Source organism: Leptopilina heterotoma, unplaced genomic scaffold (genome assembly GCF_015476425.1).
Source record: "Leptopilina heterotoma isolate Lh14 unplaced genomic scaffold, ASM1547642v1 Lhet_13, whole genome shotgun sequence".
NCBI classification, from domain to species: Eukaryota; Metazoa; Arthropoda; class Insecta; order Hymenoptera; family Figitidae; genus Leptopilina; species Leptopilina heterotoma.
In genome coordinates this window covers 2,771,522-2,792,995 of record NW_025110848.1, presented here as the reverse complement: position 1 = coordinate 2,792,995, position 21,474 = coordinate 2,771,522, and positions in this window count along the sequence as shown.

Here is a 21,474-nt window from a genome sequence, read left to right as displayed (position 1 = left end):
GAGAAACAGAGAAGTACATCAGACTTGACACGGCCAGGAACTTGGGGACATGAACGTTTCATGTTGTTCCCCTTGTACTATGGATTAAGTCTATGATTTATATTTTACATCCCTCTTTTAACCTGAAATCATATTTTCACCTTTCTTTCTATACTTATCACTTTAATCCATTTTTCATTCGTAAATTAAAATTTAAATTATAACAATTTAGCAAATTTTGTTTTCTTTTTTTGAATTTCAATAATTTTTTTAAATAGTAACTGAAATTTTGAATTTTAATTTACTGACTGAAAAAGTTTTCTTTAATAATAAAAAAAAATATTTTTGTTTTATTCGTTTATTTACTTTAAAGACTGAATTTTCAAAAAATTGGGAATATTATTGATTGATAAAATTGAGTTTTTACTATTGAAACTAAATATTCGAGTAATAAAATTTTGACGACAACTGAAATGATTTTTGATTACAGAAATTAAAATTTCGTTTATTTAAAAAAAATTGTATCTTGAAAAACGACGCTGGTCTTGTAAATTTATTTTCACAATTTTTAGAGTCGAATATCAATTTTGGGCTTCTTTTATAAAATTGAAGCTTTATTTATTAAAGAAGAGCTTTTTCCGAAACAGGAAAGATACTCAGACTTTTTTTAGAATTTATTTTCGATTAAAAAAAATTTTTTATCTTAAAAAACGAGGCTGGTCTTGACAATTTTTTTTATAAATTTTTAGAGTCGAATATCAAATCTGGGTTTTTTTAATCAATTGGAGCTTTTTTATTAAGGAAGAGCTTTTTCTGAATTACAGAAGTACTCAAAACTTTTTTAGAATTTATTTCCGATTCAGATAAAATTTATGTTTTGAAAACGACACTGGCACTGGTCTTGACAATTTTTTTTTATAAATTTTTAAAGTCAAATATTCAATTTGAGCTTTTTTTACTCAATAAGAGCATTTTCCGAAACACGGAGGTACTCAAAACTTTTTTAGAATTTATTTCCGATTTAGATAAAATTTGTGTTTTGAAAAACGACACCGATATTGACAAATTTTTTTTATAAATTTTTAGAGTCGAATATAAAATTTGGTTTTTTTTTATCAAATTGCAGCTTTTTTTTATTAAAAACGAGCTTTTTCCGAAACATGGACTAACTCAGAACTTTTTTAGATTTTATTTCCGATTCAGAAAAAATTTTTATTTTGAAAAACGACGCTGGTCTTGTAAATTTATTTTCACTATTTTTGGAGTCGAATACTCTTTTACTACTTAAACTAAATTTAACAACCCTTTAAAAGCTTGTTGTCCGACTAAAAGGGATTTTAACTACTAAAGCTAAATTTGTTAAACCCTTTAAAGCTTCTAGTCAGACTGAGACTGCCGTCTACCTCTGTAACTAAACATCCCCGTAATAAAAATTCTAGTATTTTACTAACTCACTGTACTTTCGTTAAAAAGAATTTTCATTAAATTACAATTTTTTTGAAATATAAAATATTTTAGTTATTTATAATTAAATAAAAATAATACAATTTTTAACTCTCAACATATTCTCAGTGTCAAATTGTCGACTTAAGTATAATTTATAGAATAATTTAATTGAAAGTAATTTGAAAGTTTTACCAATTCAGATTGGAGAAACGAAATTTACGCGCAAGTGTGTGTTGAGTGATAGACTTTCTGTAAAGGAACTTCTTTGAAGATACGAAAATCACCAATTTGATGCTTTGTCCTCTCAAATGACAAAGCTGGTCGAGATTCTAGGATAGTGAACCTCAAAGTGAAAGGCTGATATCCACTTTGAATATGAGAAGTTTGGTAACCTCGTAACCAGACGAGATTTGCAAGTACAAAAGTTACCTCAAAACATTCCAGAAACATTTCTATATATGTGTTGTAGACTTTAACTTGAAATGCGGGTCTCTCAAATCCAATAGAGAGCAACTGACGATAACTTTTCCCAACTTCAAAATTCTGAGCTCAGAATCAATGACGTTAAGTCAATCGAATTTCTTTTTTTCGACCCCTATTGTCAATCTCTGAATTCGTTTGAGAGTAAATAATCTTTTCTGAAAATAACTATGAGTAGTTATTTTATTTCTTAATATAAATAGTTCCTTTATTTTCAACTCGAATTAGTAATTTTATTTTTAATTATTTACCTTCGATATTTTGTTGTCAATTATTATAGTTATATTTTTAATTATTATTAAGTATTTTATTCGCAACTGTTATCGGTTATTTTATTTATTTAACTATCACTAGTGATTTTATTTTTCACTACTATTTTTAAAAATAAAAAAGTTTTTTACAGGATCTAAATTGTTTTTAAAAATTTTAATAAAATTCTTAGCAGAAAGTCAGAGCATTTTTGATAACAATTTTTAAAACAATTCAATTATTTAAAAATTCAAATCAACGTTTTCAATTAAATTTCACGTTATTTTTCATAAATTTTTATTAAAATTCTTCGAAACAATTAAATTATTTTTGATAAAATTTCAATAAATTTCATCTAAACTAATCAATTATTTCCAAAAAATTTTTGTGTACAATTATTTGCAGAATTTCTACTATTTGCATTATAATTTTAATAAAATTTCTCGAAAGAATTAATTTATTTTGAAAATTGTTAATATGACATTCTTCTCAGAAATTCAATTATTTCTAACAATTATAATGAAATTCTTTAAATATGAATTATATTATTATTATACTATTATTAAAAAAAATTAAACTAATCAAATTCGAACAACAAAATAAAAAAATTGTTCCATCCTTATTTTGCCACAATCTAAAAATAAATTCACCCAAAAATTTAATTTCAAAAGTCTTCTTTTTTTTTAATAAAAAAATTTTCTCATTTGTAAGAGAAAAAAAAATGAAAATCAAAACATTGGTTATTTTACAGTGTGACTAAAAATGCATAAAATACATATGTATATACAAAGGAGCTTTTATAATCAAGTGTGCGTCAATGAAAAACACAGCCGCGAATTGAAATGCAGAATGCAAAAATTTTAAATCGAAGTCCACACACAAATCGTCGACACGTGAATATAATCTATACATATACATATATAAGCTACAATGAAAATTAAATTTCACGTCAAAATTGAATGTGTACGTTAACATTCATTGAGGTTGAAATCACTATCTCCTCTTGTCATTGAAAATGATTTTATTAAATCAGAGAGTGTGCGTATGGATTAATTTTGATTTAGTCCAATTTGTCGTCATTTTCCTCAAAATACATACATATTTTTTCATTGTTTAAAATTACATGATAAAATTAAAACACCTTTTTTTACGAAAATAATTGACTGAAATATATGAATATTATTTTATATTCCAAACACGCACAATTAAATAAAATTTAATTGTACAAAATGAATTTAAGTATAATTACAAAAAAATTTTTATATTTCAAAAAAACATTTAAAAATAAAAAAATTAATTGTAACAAATAAATCTTATAAAAAAGTAAAATTATATCTCAGAAAAGTACAATTTTCATAAATTACTCTTAATTTTTGTAAAAATTAGGAAACAAATACTCTAGGGGAAAATTTTTTTTAGAAAAATTTTAGAAAAACTAAATTAAATAAATCAAAATACGCATTTAGAAGAGAGATAATTTTAATTCAGAAATAATTTCAATAATGAATGTAAGATGTACACATATATTCATATATTTCATATTCCGTTTGAAATGTAAGATTATATTTATCATAAAAATTTCTTTCTACTCATGTGCTCTAAAATTCTTGGAAATTCCAATAAAAAAAAAGATATACGTTACGCTCTGACTCTCTTATTGAAATTTTTTACTCATCTATAAATCACAGTTTATTCAATATAATAAAAAAAGTTAATTCTAATTTTCTCGAATAAAACAATAATCGTATATAACAGTTCCGAGATATATGCCTCAATAATTTTCTATTTTTGAAAGAAAAAAGAATCTTTTCTCCCGTTTCATAATCTTGTTTTATTAAATTCAATTTATAAAGAATAAATAACTAATAAATTAATAACAAAAGAGAATTTAAAAAGGAACTAAAAGATAATTAATTTATCTCAATTTTACATGTTGGAAAAATTCGTGTATTAAATTCCAGCTTGACTATTTAATCTTCTGGCGTATTTTTTTTCAATGTTCGTGTGACACTCGATAAAAAAGCAAAAGAGAAATAAAAGGAAAAAAGTAAATAAATAATTGACAAAAAAGAGGAGAAAAAAATCAGGGTAGAAAAGAGAAGAGCGTTATTTCAAACGTGAGTGTGTTACCCTATATTCTCAGTGTATATTTATCATCGACGCTTGGGCTGCGTGATCGTTCATTTATCATTCGAGAGCGATCTTACGCGTCCAGTTGTATATATAGACAATGCAACAGAGAGACACACAGACACAAATGCAAGATACCATCTGGCATGGTTCTGGAGTTTAGGTTCAAGTTGTGTGTCCTACGAAATGCGATAGTTCATTCGACTGACCTGTTTGCCAAATCGTACCAATTTAACCCGCTGATATCTGTAATCCATACTCCGCTAATAATCTCTATTTACTAACATAACTTTAAGCAAATTCGCCTAGTAGAACAATAATTTATTATTTGTCAAGGGGTATACGATAATCATTCAAAATATTCGAATTAAAAATAATTTTTCCACTTTGTAGTACCTTATTTCATTTTATGCTTTTTATTATTTTTTTTATACATTTTGTTCTATTATTATGTCTACATGTTGGATTAAATCTAATTTTTTCTACTTGACTACTCGCCACTGACAATTTTTACTAAATTTTAAATTTGAATAAATTAGTCTGACTAAATTAATTTTATACCACTATAGAAATTTGCAATGCCTGACTTAACTACGCTTATACTACTGAATTTCAAATTATCAATGTTTAGCCACTCTTTTAATAGGTACATTAATTTATAATTCTGTAGAAATATTTGTTCTGAATTAAATTCTTTTCCAAAGAATTTAATTATTTTTATAAATTGTCTAATATTGATTTTTACTACTTACGAAAAAATTAGAAAAATATGTCTGACAAAAATAAATCTTTACTACTGATACTAAAAGAATACAGTAAAAATAATAAAAAATGTATAAATTTTATTTTAATTATAGAACCTTTTTAAAAAATCTTAAAAATTTAGTGTCTAATGACTTTTGCTATTATTGAAAAAATTGTAGGTATAAAAATAAAGAAAAATAAAAAATAGACTCTAAAATATAAGTATAAATTTTTAATTCTTCTTTTTTGTTTTCGTATTGATAGTAAAATTAAAAATCAGTTCTAACATATCTTCACAGTAAAACGTGAGGTGTTAAAATAACGCCAGAATGGATTAAAATAATTTGCAATTTAAAAAAATTCTCGTCAAAATTTCAATTCTCTTTATGAATAATAAAATTCTTCTCTGATATTCACTTATTTTACACAATTTTAATCAAATTCTTGTCAAAATTTCAATTATTTTCAAAAGTTTTCTAAAATTCAATGATTTTCAATATCTACTATTTCAATAAAATTTTACAAAAGAATTCCATTCTTAAAAAAAATTTGAATAAAATTCTACGCAAACATTCAATTGTTTTCATAAATAATAAAAAATTTTACAGGAATTCAATTATTTACAAATTTTTTTATAAATTTTTTCGCAATCATTCAATTATTTACATAAATAATAACTTTTTTACAGGGATTCAATTATTTTTATAAATAATAAAACTCATTGCAGAATTTCAATTATTTTTAAATTTTTAATGCAAGTTTAATCGAATTCCTCGAAAAATGTAATTATTTCTTAAAATTTTATTAAAATTTGTCCAAAGAATTTAATGATTTAAAAAATTTGTTAAAACATTATTTATGAGAATTTAATTGCAAGAAACATGAAATTAATAAATTATTTATTTTTGTATTTAAATAATTGAATTCTCGTAGAATTTACTAATAAAAATGGTTTTAAAAATGAATTTCAGTTAAAATTTTAGATTGTAATAAAATATTAAAAGCTTTATAACGTGGATTTTTAGAAATAATCAAATTTTCAAAAAGTTTCAAATTAAAATCATTGAAATTCTTAATTTTTTATATTTTTGACAAATAATTTTGTAGAATTAATTCTTTTTAAAAGTTTAATAGGATTTTTTTAAAAATTATTTCAAGTTCTTATTTTTCATTATATATTTAATTGCAGAATTTCCGAATTATTGAAATTTTTTAAAATTGAATTGTAAACGAATGAATTTGAATATTCTCAGAAAAACTTTTTTAAAAATTATTAAAAATAATTAATTTATTGAAGAATTTTAGTTAAAAACACTAGAAAAAAATTTAATTTTAGAGAAGTTACAAATTATTGCAGAAATTCAATTATTTTCAAGAGTAATAAAATTCTTTTTAACGATTCAATTATTTTTACTAATAATAAAACTCATCGTAGCGTTTCAATTATTTTTCATACAATTATAATTGAATTCCTTAAAACAAGTAATTATGTTCAATGTTCATGCAAGTTTAAATAAAATTCGACAAAAGAATTCAATTATTTAAAAATTTTTTATGAGAATTTAATTTGGAGAACATTGAATTTTCTTTTATATTATTTGAAGTTTTTATTTTCTAATATGCATTTAATTAAAGAATTTAGGAATAATTGAAATTTCGTGAAATTGAATATTGTAAACAAATGGATATGAAAATTGTCAAAGAGCTTTTTCGAAAATTATTAAAAATAATTGATATAAAGTAAAATTGTAAGTAAAAATTTTTGAAAATAATAATTGAATTAAAGTAATGAAAATAATTTTAAAGAAGTATAATATTCTTATAATATAAAATAATGATTTTAATTACTTGGTCATCTTTAATTATTATAAAATATGAAGAAATCGATGACTCCGAGTCGAAGACTCGGAGTTATCGATATCTTCATGTTTTATAGTTATTAAAAAAAATTAATGAACTAAAATTTCATTCATTGTAAAAAATAACACCAAAATTGATTATTTTAATCTTTTTTGGTGTTAATTTAATCTGCAACACTTTTTAATACCTCACGATTTACTGTGTTGAAAATTTAGAATTAGTAGTAAGAGTCAAGTTTGGTTCAGACTTAAGTTTGAAAATACAGCATTGAAAGTAAAATTCAGAATTAATCAGACATTTTTTTTTAGATTTGATACCTTTTACTTTAGTAAATTTGTTTCTTATTGTAGTTATACAATTTTTAATTTTTAATTTAAGTAGTAAAAGTCAGGTATAGTTTAGACATGATAACGTTTGTGAATTCAGTGTAAGTAGAACGAGTCAATCTTAGTCAGATATTTTTAATATCAGTAGTAAGGTCAGCTTTAGTTCAGACTTGAAGACGCTTGAATATTTAATATCAGTAGAAAGAGTCAGTGTTAGTCAGAAAAATTTAATAACTATAGTTAAAGTCAGTAGTAAGAGGAAAAGTAGTCAGACAAAATGGCTAAATTAGGTTTTGTTGTTATTGTCGTTGTTGTCATAGTTATAGTTATACAATAGTATTTTTTTAAATTTGAGTACCAATCGTAAAAGTCAGGTTCAGTTTAGATATTAAAAACGCTTTTAAATTCAGTATTAAGTAGTAAAATTCATTATTATTCTGACAATTTAAATATTAGTAGTGAAAATCAGCAATAGTCAGACAATCTTTTATAATCTTTTATATATAAACTAAATTGAATTTTAAATAAAATATTAAATTTAAATATAATAAACTGGTAAATTTTTTAATCAGTAGTAAGATCAATTAATAGTAAGACATTAAGACGGTAAAATAGGGAAAGAGTAAAATAGTAAAATAATAAAACAGCAAAATAAGGAAATAGTAAAATTGTAAAACAGTAAAATAAAATATTACTAAGACAAAAAATATTCCAATTTTTACAAAAAGTCTAGAATTTTTTTTTTATTTTTAAACAAGAAAAATAACAAATTGAAGTCAGACAAAGCTTGATCCAATTAAATATTACTGAATCAGTATCTGTACACAAAGAATTTATTTACGGTACCAAGCAGTTACTAATTCAAAAGACAAGTAAACACAATTTAATGAAATAATTAGAGGAACATCTTTGAAAATGTAATTTTATCAAGACCTTTGACATATTAACAGAAAAGTAAAGACACATTGGGTTTTGCATTCGTTAGCACAAACAGACCATCAAAGCATTTCAGACATGTATGCAAATGTACTTCTCAACAGCCGCTTCATTGATCCTTTAGTGATGTTAAGTCAAATATGTGGCGTGATCTCTCACACAACGACTCGTAAATTATTCATTACAATTAGTCATTCCCTTCTCCTGTAATTCATCCTTTATCTTTAGAAGCATCAATAGAAAATAAAAATACTGATTTTGTAAACTGTAAAGATTTTGAAAAATTTTTGCTTCTTTAAAAAAAATTACTATAATTAAAATTTCCATACATTTCTATAAATTTATTCCGTTACATATTTCTATAAATATTGAATTTCTATTCAGAAATTCTGTAAATTAATTTATTTAAATTTATTTAAATTTATTTAAATTTATTCTATAAATTATTATTTTGATTAAAGAAAATTATAATTAATTCTTATTAGATAAATACAATTCCAGTAAAATTATGAATCGGAGAATAAAAATTGGGGTCTAATAATGAGCCTCTTTTTTTAAAAGTTCAGAACTTTTTTAATTTTAGTCCAATAAATTTGCGAAGCTGAAAAAAGTGTTCCACTTTTATCTTTTCAAGAACATATCTCAATTGCCTAAATTAATTTTCTTTTAAATTTATAAACAAACTTCAAAAGATGGTCAGGTTCAAGCCTGACTATGCTCCCCTATATAATCTCAAAATCAGAGATAAAATTCAAGTTGCCACAAAATGTGCAAGTATAACATATAAAATAACAACTATATACAAGCAACAAAAGTTGAATTCAGAAAACGAAATTTGCTGGGAGGAAATTCAATTCGGAAAACTCGTCGAGATAATCCTCGGGAGATGGAATCATTTTCAATGATTACTTCCAATATTACTTTCTCTTTCTTTCTTTTCTTTCTTTTTCGAGTGTGTGTGTATGTGAAGGCAAAAGTAGAAAGATTTCCTTCACTAATAAAGTCATAAGCAATGAAGCTTTTCGCTGGGAAAGCTGATAACGATGACAATCAGCAATGTCGATGTGAAGGTCTGAAGCTTTAATCTCGGGAAAATCCAATCTATCGACCAACCCCTAAATGCAACACGCGGAGGGAACCAATTATCTTTGTTCCTTAGGGGTTGCTAAGCCTAACCAAACTTGGAGCGCCAAATTAAACTATACCTTGGATACTAAATTTCTATATACGTATATAATCCACGATAGTGCACCACGTATATATACATGATGAATATTCGAAAGCTTTCTGGCCCTAATTTTCCTAATATCACTGCAAAATAATTTGTTATTCTCGAGGAAGATCCGAAGATTCATAAGAAGTGAGTAATGGATGGGAATTTTTAATGTCTGACTGAATGTCGATTTCACTACTGATATTAAATGACAGAATTTAAAACTCTATGTCTGACTATAAAATATTTTTCTACTCATAATAAATGAGTCCTTTGAATGTCTGACTATAGAGCTGCTTTTTCTACTTGTCCGACTATAACTAGGTTTTTCTACTTGTTGGACTGGAACGGATTCTTTCTACTTCTAAAACTTAAAAAAAATGTTTTCTACTTGTAGGATTAAAATAAAGTTTTTCTACTTATAGGACTAAAACTAATTTTTTCAACTCGTTAGACTAAACTAAATGTAAAAGGTTGTTTAACATTTTTACTCTCATTTTCCACTGATTTGTCAATTAAAAAACTACTGAAAATTTCTGTCACACATATTGAAAATTTCAATTATTTTTTAATTGACCAAACAGTGAAAAATGACTGAAATTTCAATCATTTTTAACTGATCTTCAGTGAAATTATATCTATACTACTGAAGCTAAAATTACATAGAAAAAAAAAATCTAGAAGATTTTATAAATTTCTTAAAATAATAGAACACAGTAAATCCCGTAAAAGTCCATAAATTTATTTTAAGTCCGTAAAAGTCAGTTTTCTTTAATAAAAGGTCCGTAAAGTCCATAATTTGATTATAAAAGGACAAAAAGTTCGTAAATTGTACGATATAATTTGAAAAAAGGTTAGAGAAATTACAAATGATTACAAAATTCAATTATTTTCAAAAGGAATAAAATTCTTAGCAGAAATTCAATTATGAGCAAAAATTTTTAAAAATTCTCGTCAAAATTTCAATTATTCTTATAAATAGGTAATAATATTCTTTTCCAAAATTTAATTATTTTCAAAAATTCTATTAAAATTCTTGGCAAAATTTCAATTATTTTCAAAAATTTTCCTCAACCTAATGATTTTTAATAGATATCTACTATTTTCATAAAATATAATAAAAATTTCACAGAAATTCAATTATTTACAAATTTTTTATAAATTTCTTTGCAATTTAATTCAATTATTTTTTGTATTTAAAATTTAAATAATTGAATTCTAGTAGAATTTTCCAATAAAAATTGATTTAAAAATGAATTTCAGTTAAAAAGAAATGAATTTGAAAATTCTTAAAGTACTATTTCAAAAATTATTAAAAATAATTGATTTATAGAAAAATTTTAGTTAACACTAAAAAAATTTAATTTTGGTGAAGTTACAAATAATTGCAGAAATTAAATTGTTTTCGAGAGTAATAAAATTCTTCGCAGAAATTTAATTAGGTTCAAAAATAATCAAATTCTTCTTATGAATTCAATTATTTTCATAAATAATAAAATTTGATGTAGAATTTCAACTATTTTTAATACAATTTTAATCGAATTTCTCGGAAAATGTATATATTCTTAAAAATGTTATTAAAAATCGTCAAAAGAATTCAATTATTTTAAAACTTATTCATACAATTCTTGGCAAAATTTCAATTATTTTCCAAAATTTTCCTCAATTTAATGATTTTTAATATTTACTATTTTCATAAAATAATAAAAATTTCATAGAAATTTAATTATTTACCAATATTTTACAAATTTCTTCGCAATATAATTTAATTATTTTTTGTATTTAAAAAATTGAATTCTAGTAGAATTTTATAATAAAAATTGATTTAAAAAATAATTTCAGTTAAAAACAAATGAATTTGAAAATTTTCAACAATTATTACAAATAATGGATTTATAGAAAAATTTTAGTTAACATTAATAAAAATTTAATTTTGGAGAAGTTACAAATTATTGCAGAAATTCAATTGATTTCAAGAGTAATAAAATTCTTCGCAGAAATTTAATTAGGTTCAAAAATAATTAAATTCTTCTTATGAATTCAATAATTTTCATAAATAATAAATCTCAATGCAGAATTTCAATTATTTTTAATAGGTACAATTTTAATCGAATTTCTCGGAAAATGTAATTATTCTTAAAAATGTTATTAAAAATCGTCAAAAGAATTCAATTATTTAAAATATGATGATAAAATTCTTTATGAGAATTGAATTTTAAGAAACATTCAATTGTTCAATAAATTATTTATTTTTGTATTTAAATAATTGAATTCTAGTAGAATTTTATAATAAAAATTGATTTAAAACTAAATTTCAGTTAAAAACAAATGAATTTGAAAATTTTCAAAAATTATTACAAATAATGGATTTATAGAAAAATTTTAGTTAACATTAATAAAAATTGAATTTTTGAGAAGTTACAAATTATTGCAGAAATTCAATTGTTTTCAAGAGTAATAAAATTCTTCGCAGAAATTTAATTAGGTTCAAAAATAATTAAATTCTTCTTATGAATTCAATAATTTTCATAAATAATAAATCTCAATGCAGAATTTCAATTATTTTTAATAGGTACAATTTTAATCGAATTTCTCGGAAAATGTAATTATTCTTAAAAATGTTATTAAAAATCGTCAAAAGAATTCAATTATTTAAAATATGATGATAAAATTCTTTATGAGAATTGAATTTTAAGAAACATTCAATTGTTCAATAAATTATTTATTTTTGTATTTAAATAATTGAATTCTAGTAGAATTTTCTAATCAAAATTTATTTAAAAATTAATTTCAAATAAAATTTTAGATAGTAATTGAATATTAAAAGCAATATAGCGTGAATTTTTAGAAATAATTAAATTTTGAAATTAATTTTTTTTTAAATGTAATTGAATTTTTTTTATATTATTTGAAGTTTTTATTTTCTTATATATATTTAATTGAAGAATTTACGAATAATTTAAATTTGTAAAATTGAATATTGTAAATAAATGGATTTTAAAAATTGTAGAAGAACTTTTTTAAAAATTAATTGAAGAAAAATTTTAGTGAAAAATTCTTAGAAATAATAATTCAATTGAAATGATAAAAATAATTTTGAAGAAGTACAATATTATTATAATATAAAATAATGATTTTATAAATTTGCCATTTTTAATCATTATAAAACATGAAGAAATCGATCAGTTATCCATAATTATCTTCATGTTTTATAGTTATGAAAAAATTTAATTTATACTTTTTAAGTAAAATGTTCTCTTATTTGACTCGGACTGGTTATATTTTTGTTATTGGTCCATAAATGGTCCGTAATTTTCATTCTTTCTCATTAAAAATTACTAAAATTTAGTAGAATTCTTGTGAAATTCTATATAGAATATTCACTAGAATTCTTATAGAATGATTCTAGTGAAATTCTATAGAACTTTTTCAGCTGGGTAAGATTGACAAAGTTTGTCGAATCTATAATACCATCTCCTACCCTTAATTATTAATTATTTCATCAATCATTATAAATTAGAGAATCAAATTTCTCTTATCTTTACAAAAGACTACCACCAGCAAAGACCAATTTGTCTAAAACTCTAACGAACAAGCAAAAAAAACAAAAAAAAAAAAAAGAAAAGAAAAAAAATTAATACGACAAATGTCTAACGAACTTGAATAATCAGATAGTAAATGACTTTCGTGCATAAGTGAATTCTACTTAATAGTTCTCCGCGAAGAATAAAGTAATTTTAAATCAGTGGTAAATCACTCAAGACGAGTGTAAAATTTGAGAAAGTTACCGTTCGGATAATCATTTTACTTATTCCAACGAGTAAAACTTTTACGATCGAGGCTTTTACGTTTCGATATCCAATCGACATGGACTTTCTCGAACAGAGGGCTACGGCGGCAACTACGTTTGTATGAACTTGGAACTCGTTTGTTACTATAGTCCCTTCATTCGACACAGCCTCGAGAGTAAATTAACTTCAGAGAGAGAGAGAGAAAAAAAACAAGAGAAAAAAAATTGCAACCATATAAATGTAGAATACGCTCCCTGAAAATGAATATTCTCTTAAAACTCAACAGGAGTACGCACTACGTTACTAATGTTACTCTAAAATACGAAACACAAATAGAAAACAAAATTCTTTATTTTCCCGAAGAAAAAAAAACAGACATTTTATTGATCTTTTAGAAATTTAATCGTCCCACGTGAGTTAATTGACTAAGGAGAAGAAAAAGAAAGGAGAAAATGAAGATAAGGGGAAAAAAACAAAAGAGAATAGATATTCAAGAATCAGAAATGAAAGTTATCAGTCGTTTGTTGGAAAACTTTATACCGGTAAACTTTGCGAAAAACTCAATCAATCAATCGGGACTTTCTGATAAGTTTTAAACTTATTATTTCAATATAAAGTGGAACATTTTTCCTTCTAATGTAATTCATTTTTTTTTTTCTATTAAATTTTTCATTCGATTCAGTGGGAACTAATTAAATTGTTAAATAGATACAATAGTTTCCATTTCATTTCATGAATAAAATATTTTTTTTTAAATCTCGAGTATAAATATTTATGTAATTTATTATTAAAAAAAGATAATATTGACATTAAATATTTAATATCATCAACTTAATAAGTTTTTAAAGCTCAGTTCTTTAAATCAAAATTAGAAAAAATTGAGCCACTAATTCAGCATTAGTAAAAATATTTAATAATTTATAGTAAAATATTAGTATTTTGTTTACTACACCTAGAGAAGAATTTTATTTCAGTTCAAACAAAATTTTATTTAGTTCGAACAGGTTTCGTACTCGATAATTAATTTTAAAAAATAGCAAAAAGTAGCTTAGTGGCAGAAAAAAAGTAGTAAAAAAGCAGCTATCAAAAAATTAAACTTGACTCAATTTTTTTATAATTTCTTCATTACATTCAAAAATAGAATAATTTTTTTAAATAATTATTTAAATACCTATTTATTTTATCTATAGGAATTAAAATATTTCAAATGATTTTAATGTAACGCAATTTTTGAAATTTAACTTTTTCTAAAAATTACAAAACTAATTCTTTCGAAATTGAATCATTTTTTTCAGGAAATTTATAAATGAAATTATTTAAAACTTTAATCTTTTTATTTTATTGAATTCTAAATCAATTTTTATTAGAAACTTCTACTAGAATTCAATCATTTAAATACAAAAATAAATTTATTGAAGAATTGCGAATATTTCTTAAATTTGAATTCTTATAAAGAACTTTATCAACATTTTCTAACATAATTGAATTTTTACAAAGAGCATTAAAATTTTTGATAATAATTATATTTATTCATAAGAAATGTAATTAAAAATGAACTGAAAATAATTATTACTCTCAAAAAAACAAATAATATCAAATTTATAAATAATTGAATTCTTTTCAAGAATTTTATTCAAATTTTTAGGAATAATTACGTTTTTGGCGGGATTATAATATAAAATTATATTAAAAATAATTGAAATCCTGCGAGGAGTTTTATTATTTATGAAAGAATTAAATTTTTGTCACCGAACTTTAATAAAGTTTTTAAAATAATTGCATTATTGAGAAGAATTTAAAAAACATTTTTTTTAAAGACATGATTTTTTTCAAAAAAATTTAAGAAAATTGTGTTTTAAATAATTGAATTTCTTTGAAAATTGGATAATATTTATTAGAATAATTGAATTTCTTTAAAAATTGTATAATATTATTTATGAAAATAATTGAATTTCTTTGAAAATTGTATATTATTTAGGAAAAATTGAAAATAATTGAATTTCTTTAAAAATTTTGTATTATTTATTAAAATAATTGAATTTCTTTGAAAATTATATATTATTTATGAAAATAATTGAATTCTTTAAAAAAATTTTCATTAAAATTATATTGAAAACAATCCAATTATTGAATTCCAATTATGAATTCTTTCAAAAAATTTTATTAAAATTATATTGAAAGCAATCCAATTATTATAAAGAATTTGATTAAAATTTTTGAAAATAATTGAATTTTTTCAAATAATTTTATTAAAATTTCTAAGAATAGTTGCATTTTTCGCGGAATTTATTTAAAATTGTATTAAAAATAATTGAAATCCTGCGATGAGTTTTAATAGTTACAATAATACAAATATAAATAATTTCGTAGGCTCTGAGACAAATATACTTTTACTTAAATCAAATAAATTATATTTAGTCTTAAATAAAAATTTTATTTTACATAACTAAAACATATATTTGAGTATACAAATTTTGAGTCTATAAATTTTATTTAAACCAAATAAAATTTATTTGAAACAAATAAAAAGTCTAGTTGGCTCTGAGTCAAATATATCTTTTCTGTGGGTGTAGAGCCAACTAGATTTTTTATCTGTTACAAATAAATTTTATTTGGTATAAATAAAATTTTTGTTTATGTCGAACAAAATTTTAATTTGTAAATAATAAATAAATTTGTAGATAATAATTTAGTAATTTAATAGATTAACGTAAAAATTATTTCCAATTTTTGTAACTATTTTATTTTATTTAATTTTCATACATTAATAATTTTCATATTATCTATTCACAATTTATTCCAATTTAAACGTATGACATAAAATCAATTTTTTTCCCCTGTAACGATTAAGAAGCAAAAAGAAAATCTCACGAAATAATTTATCTCAATTTGAAAATAAATTTACCTAACAGAGTCTTATTAAGTCAATGTCTTGAGAATAAAGTAGATAATTCGTCACGACTTAAATCGAGCTTGCATGGGAGTGCACAATATACTGCTATATACTATATATATGTATATAAAGTGAAGTTGAAACTTCAGCTCAATAAACCACACGCAAATGCCTTCGACAATGTCAACACTTACATATATGAGCTAAGTTTCAACGTTGCGGTTTTCTAAAGGCACAAGACTTTTGACTGGCTCGTGTAAGATAAAAAGATTGCCTTCTTGATCCCTTTTCTTTATTTAAAAGCACTTAAAGTTAAGGACACTCCGCCGTTGGAAAATGCCACAAGGGAAATTCCAGGATCAGAAGTATTTTAAAATTGACCAATGAAATTCCTTGGTTAAAAATCCGTTATTGAATGCGACCAAGCGAACTTGTATTCTTATTCTTCATTTTTCCACTTAAATTCTATTACATTTCAATTGCATTTCTATTATATCTTCTCTCCTCCCTTTTTTCTTTTTTTTTGTATCTAATTCCATCGTTTGCCAAGTTTTATTTCCTCCTTTTTTTCTCGATTTTCATTGTCACAATTTTTTTTTTATTTATTCACTTCGTCGACCAACAGATAATAATAACAATCAGAATAATAATTATTATTTATTTCCTTATTCTATTTTTTTCCTTTTTTTCCTTTATTTGTTCTGGGAAGTACCTTATTGTTAATATTTTTATTTATTTCGATACTTTTCATAAATAATTTCTTTCAAAAAAATAAACTATCCGATATTTTTAATAACTCTTCAGAATTAGAGTTTTCTGTGAATTTCTTTTTTTTCTTATTTTTCGAGCATAAAGTTTCAAAGTTTTTTCATTTCACTAATTTCTGACAAGACAATTACTTTTTTGCAAGTAGAGAAAAAATTGTCATACTTGTACATAGAAATAGAAAAACTTGTCTCTATAATTAAAATCGATAAAAAACGAAATATTTTCTCTACTGTTGTGCGAAAACTATTCCCGACTGTCAATAATTGAAATTTTAATTTCGCTTCTAATTTAACTAATTAGTTAATTTATTTCGTAAACTCTAGAAATTTATTTTTAAATAAAATGAATAAAATTATTAATAGATTAAACAATAAATATAGATTTTAAGGCTACACTAAAGTTGGAAAAATAAAGAAAATCAAAAAATTAAAAATTATATCATAATTTATTGTTAGGCGCTAGACTGAATTAAATACAAAAAAAATTAAATACCAAAATTAAAAATGTTTAAATTGCAAAATTTCTATACAATCAATTGAAAATTAATATTAATCGCAATAATAATTTAAGTATTCATTTGTCAAGGAATTCCAAAATTATTTTCATGAATATTCACAAAAATCAAAATGAAAAAGTACATAATATTAAATATTCTTCTTTATTATTTTAATATTAAACTTTAATGAAATTTATCGCAAGAATGTTAAAATTTTTTATAAATAATAAAATTCTTTAGAGTAATCAATTGCTTTTACTACAATTTTAATAAAATTTCTCGAAAGAATACAATTATTTAGAAAAATATTAATTAAATTCGATTATTTATATAAATTTATATAAATTCAATTATTTTCAACAATTTTAAAGAATTAGTATTTATAAAAAAATCATTATTTTCAAAATTTTTAATAAAATTCCTTCAAAAAATTCAATTATTTTCAAAAATTCAGATAAAATTAAATTAAAATTTAAAAAAACAATTTAAACAGTTCAATTATTTTTATGAATTGCAAAATCCTTTGCAAGAATTAAATTACTTTCGAATAAATAAGAAAATTCTACAAAATAATTCAATTATTTTTATAAATAATAAAATGTTTCGGAGAAATTCAATTATCTTCAAACAAATTCTAATATAAAATTCTTGCCAAGAATTCAATAATTTTTTAAATTGTAATATTCTTGACAAAAATTCAATAATTTTTTAAATTGTAAAATTCTTGACCAGAATTCAAAAAATTTTTAAATATTGTAAAATTCTTGACAAGAATTCAATTATTTTTGTAAATTATAAAATTCTTCACTGAAATTCAATTATTATGTTCAATACAATTTTAATAAAGTTTCTAGGGAAAAATTCAATTATTTTCAATTGTTCTCAAAAGTTTTTAATAAAATTCTTTGTAAATTTCAATTATTTTCAAAATTTCCAATGAAAATTACTTTAAAAATTTACATTATTTTAAGTTTACGAAATTTAATGAAATTCTTCCAAAAAAATGTTAATATTTACAAAAAACTGTAATAAAATTGTTTAAAAGAATTTTAAAAAATAATTGAATTCTTGAATTGGATTTTATTAAAAGTTTTTTAAATAATTGAACTCCTGTAAAAAATTCAATTATTTAAAAAAAAAATGAATTTTTTTAGAGAATTTTTACAAAATGTTTAAAAATAATATTGAAATTTTTGAAGAAATTAATTAAAATTGTATTGAAAATAAGTGAAACCCTGATAAGAATTTCATTATTTATATAAAAATAATTGAATTTTTTACAAAGATTTTTATTATTTATAAATTAACGAAAAAATTTTATTACAATTATTGAAAATAATAATTGAATTCTTAATAAAATTAAATTATTTTTACATTTTTTTTATAAATACATTACAAGAATTCAATGATATTCAGTACATTAATTTAAAAATTGAAAACATTTAAAAAGAATTAATTATTTAAATTGTTAGGAAACAAAAAAGCAAACAGCAACTAACTTCAAACTGCGAACAGATTACCAGAATACGATTATTAATATATATTATTCAAATTGAAAATTATTTAAATAATAATTAATTAGTTTCAAAAACAATTGTGACATAAAATTTAATTTAATTTTCCAGCCTTATAATTTTTAACTTAATAATTTATTTACTTATAAACTTATTAATTTAATTACTTATAAACTTAATTACTAGCTTTTAAACTTATTTATTAATTCATAAATTTAGATACAAACTTGGAAAATAATTTATTAACATTTTTATAAATAGGTTAATTAAATCTTTCAATCTTTTTGAAATTTTAAAGTTAAATTAAATTCAAAAAGCAAATAAAAATTATTTCGAATGATAATATATTTCAAAGATTTTTTGCCGGGAATTCTAGAAAAAAGTAGTTAATTATTTCTTTCTTTTGTTGTAAAAGAACAAAAAATAAAATCCAAAATTTTGTCTAAAAGAAAAGTAATGATAATAAATTCTAATTAAAAACAAACGCAAATAATTCACAGTTTCAAGGCAAGAAGAAGATGAAGAAGAAGAAGAAGAAGAAGAAGAAGAAGGGGGCATTGATGAAAGTTTTAAACAAGTTGGTAACAAGGTAAGGCCTTGGAACAATCGAATAGCAAGACCACAATGAAACCGCGAGGTTGCCAACTGTGGTTGAATTGGTTCGACTTCTGATTTCGAATCGAGGGCTGATCGGTTTAGCAATGGTTGAGTTCAGTTTGGCTCCGTGGCAGGTATATATATACATATAGTAGTATATACATCAGAGTAGAGGATCGATTAAACCAGCGGCACGTACAACACTAACAAAAGTTTATCATTGATCTCGCGCGAGCAAAGCGCAGTTATTTGCAAAGTTTCCGGACGCATTTACTTGGATGCGCTAGATGTGAAAGTCATTCTTACACTCTCTTAGTCCAACCATTTATGTCTCATTGAACTATATATATATATGTACTATATAGAAATGAAAAGAAAAACGGAAACTTAACAATTGGTTCACGGAATCTTTTATGTGCCCGCGACAAAAATATATATCAGCGACAGGAAAACCGTTATACGAATGACTATAATAAAATATTTCAAATAGACGACGTCTACAAAGTACAAAATGTAAAAATCAAAATGCAAGAGAAAAAAATTTTTTTTCCTAACCAGACAAAAAAACTAAATTATAATTTCGATTCAAAAGTTTCATGTATGTATTTCGTATTTTAATAATTAAACTAAATTTCAACTCTTTTTTTTTAGATTGCTGACTTCTTTCACTTTTGTTTCATTTATTTCTTTTACAATCTCTTACAAATGTTACGAAAATAATTTTCTTACGCAAAATAAAACTAAATTATTAAAATTACACTAATTTTAGTTAAATAATCTTTAACGTCCGAGATGCTTTATAAAATAAGACAAATAAACCGAAAACATTTGGATAGTGAATAAAAATATTTATTTACTCCAACGTTTTGAAATCTAAATGATTTCCTCATCGGGGAGTCAAAAATTAATAATTAAAATAGACGAAGACTTAAATTAATTTGAAGAGGAAATCATTTAGATTTCAAAACGTTGGAGAACATAAATATTTTAATTCACTGTCCGAATGTTTCCGTTTTGTTTGCCTTATATTATACTAATTTTGTTATTTTGTTAAATAAATATAACAATAATTAAATTTTTTTATCAGGAGAACATAGTCGCAGGCATCAAATTCAATTATTTTCAAAAGTTTCAACTCGACACTTTGTGAAAGTGAAATTATTTTCAAAAAATATAATTAAGAAACTTGTAAAATTCAATTAATTATTGAACATGTTACTGTAAGTTTTCTATAATTAATTAAATTGAAAAAAATTAATTTAATAAACTTTGAAATTCAATTATTTTTAAAGATTTCAATTCAATACTTTGTGAAAGTCTATTATTTAAAAAAAAAAAAAAACATAACTTAACACCTTGTAAAATTTAATTAATTATTGAACTTGTAACTGCAAGTTTACCATAATTCAAACAAATTAAATTTAATACCATTTGAAATTCAATTATTTTCAAAGATTTCAATTTAAAACGTTGTGAAAGTCAATTATGTAAAAAAAAATTCAATTTTAAACCTTGTGAAATTCAATTATTTAAAAAAAACTGCTCTTTTAACTCTTCCACAATCAATTATATTCAACATTTTCAACTAAATCATATTGCAATTAAATTGCTTTCAAAAATTTCAATTTAAAGAATTTTGAAAGTTAGTTGTTAAAAAAAAACACAATTTAAAACGTTGTATAATTCAATTAATTACAGAACTTGTAACTGCAAATTTCCCAGAATTGATTACATTCAAAAATTTCAAATTTAAATCTTTAGAAATTCAATTAAATTCAAAAATTTCAAATTTAAACCTTTAGAAATTCAATTAAATTCAAAAATTTTAAATTTAAACCTTTTGAAATTCAATTATTTTCAAAGATTTCAATTCAACACTTTGTGAAAGTCAATTATGTAAAAAAAAAACAATTTAACACCTTGTAAAATTCAATTAATTATTGAAATTGTAACTGCACGTTTTCCATAATCTAAAAAATTAAATTTAATACCTTTTGAAATTCAATTATTTTCAAAGATTTCAATTCAAAACGTTGTGAAAGTCAATTATGT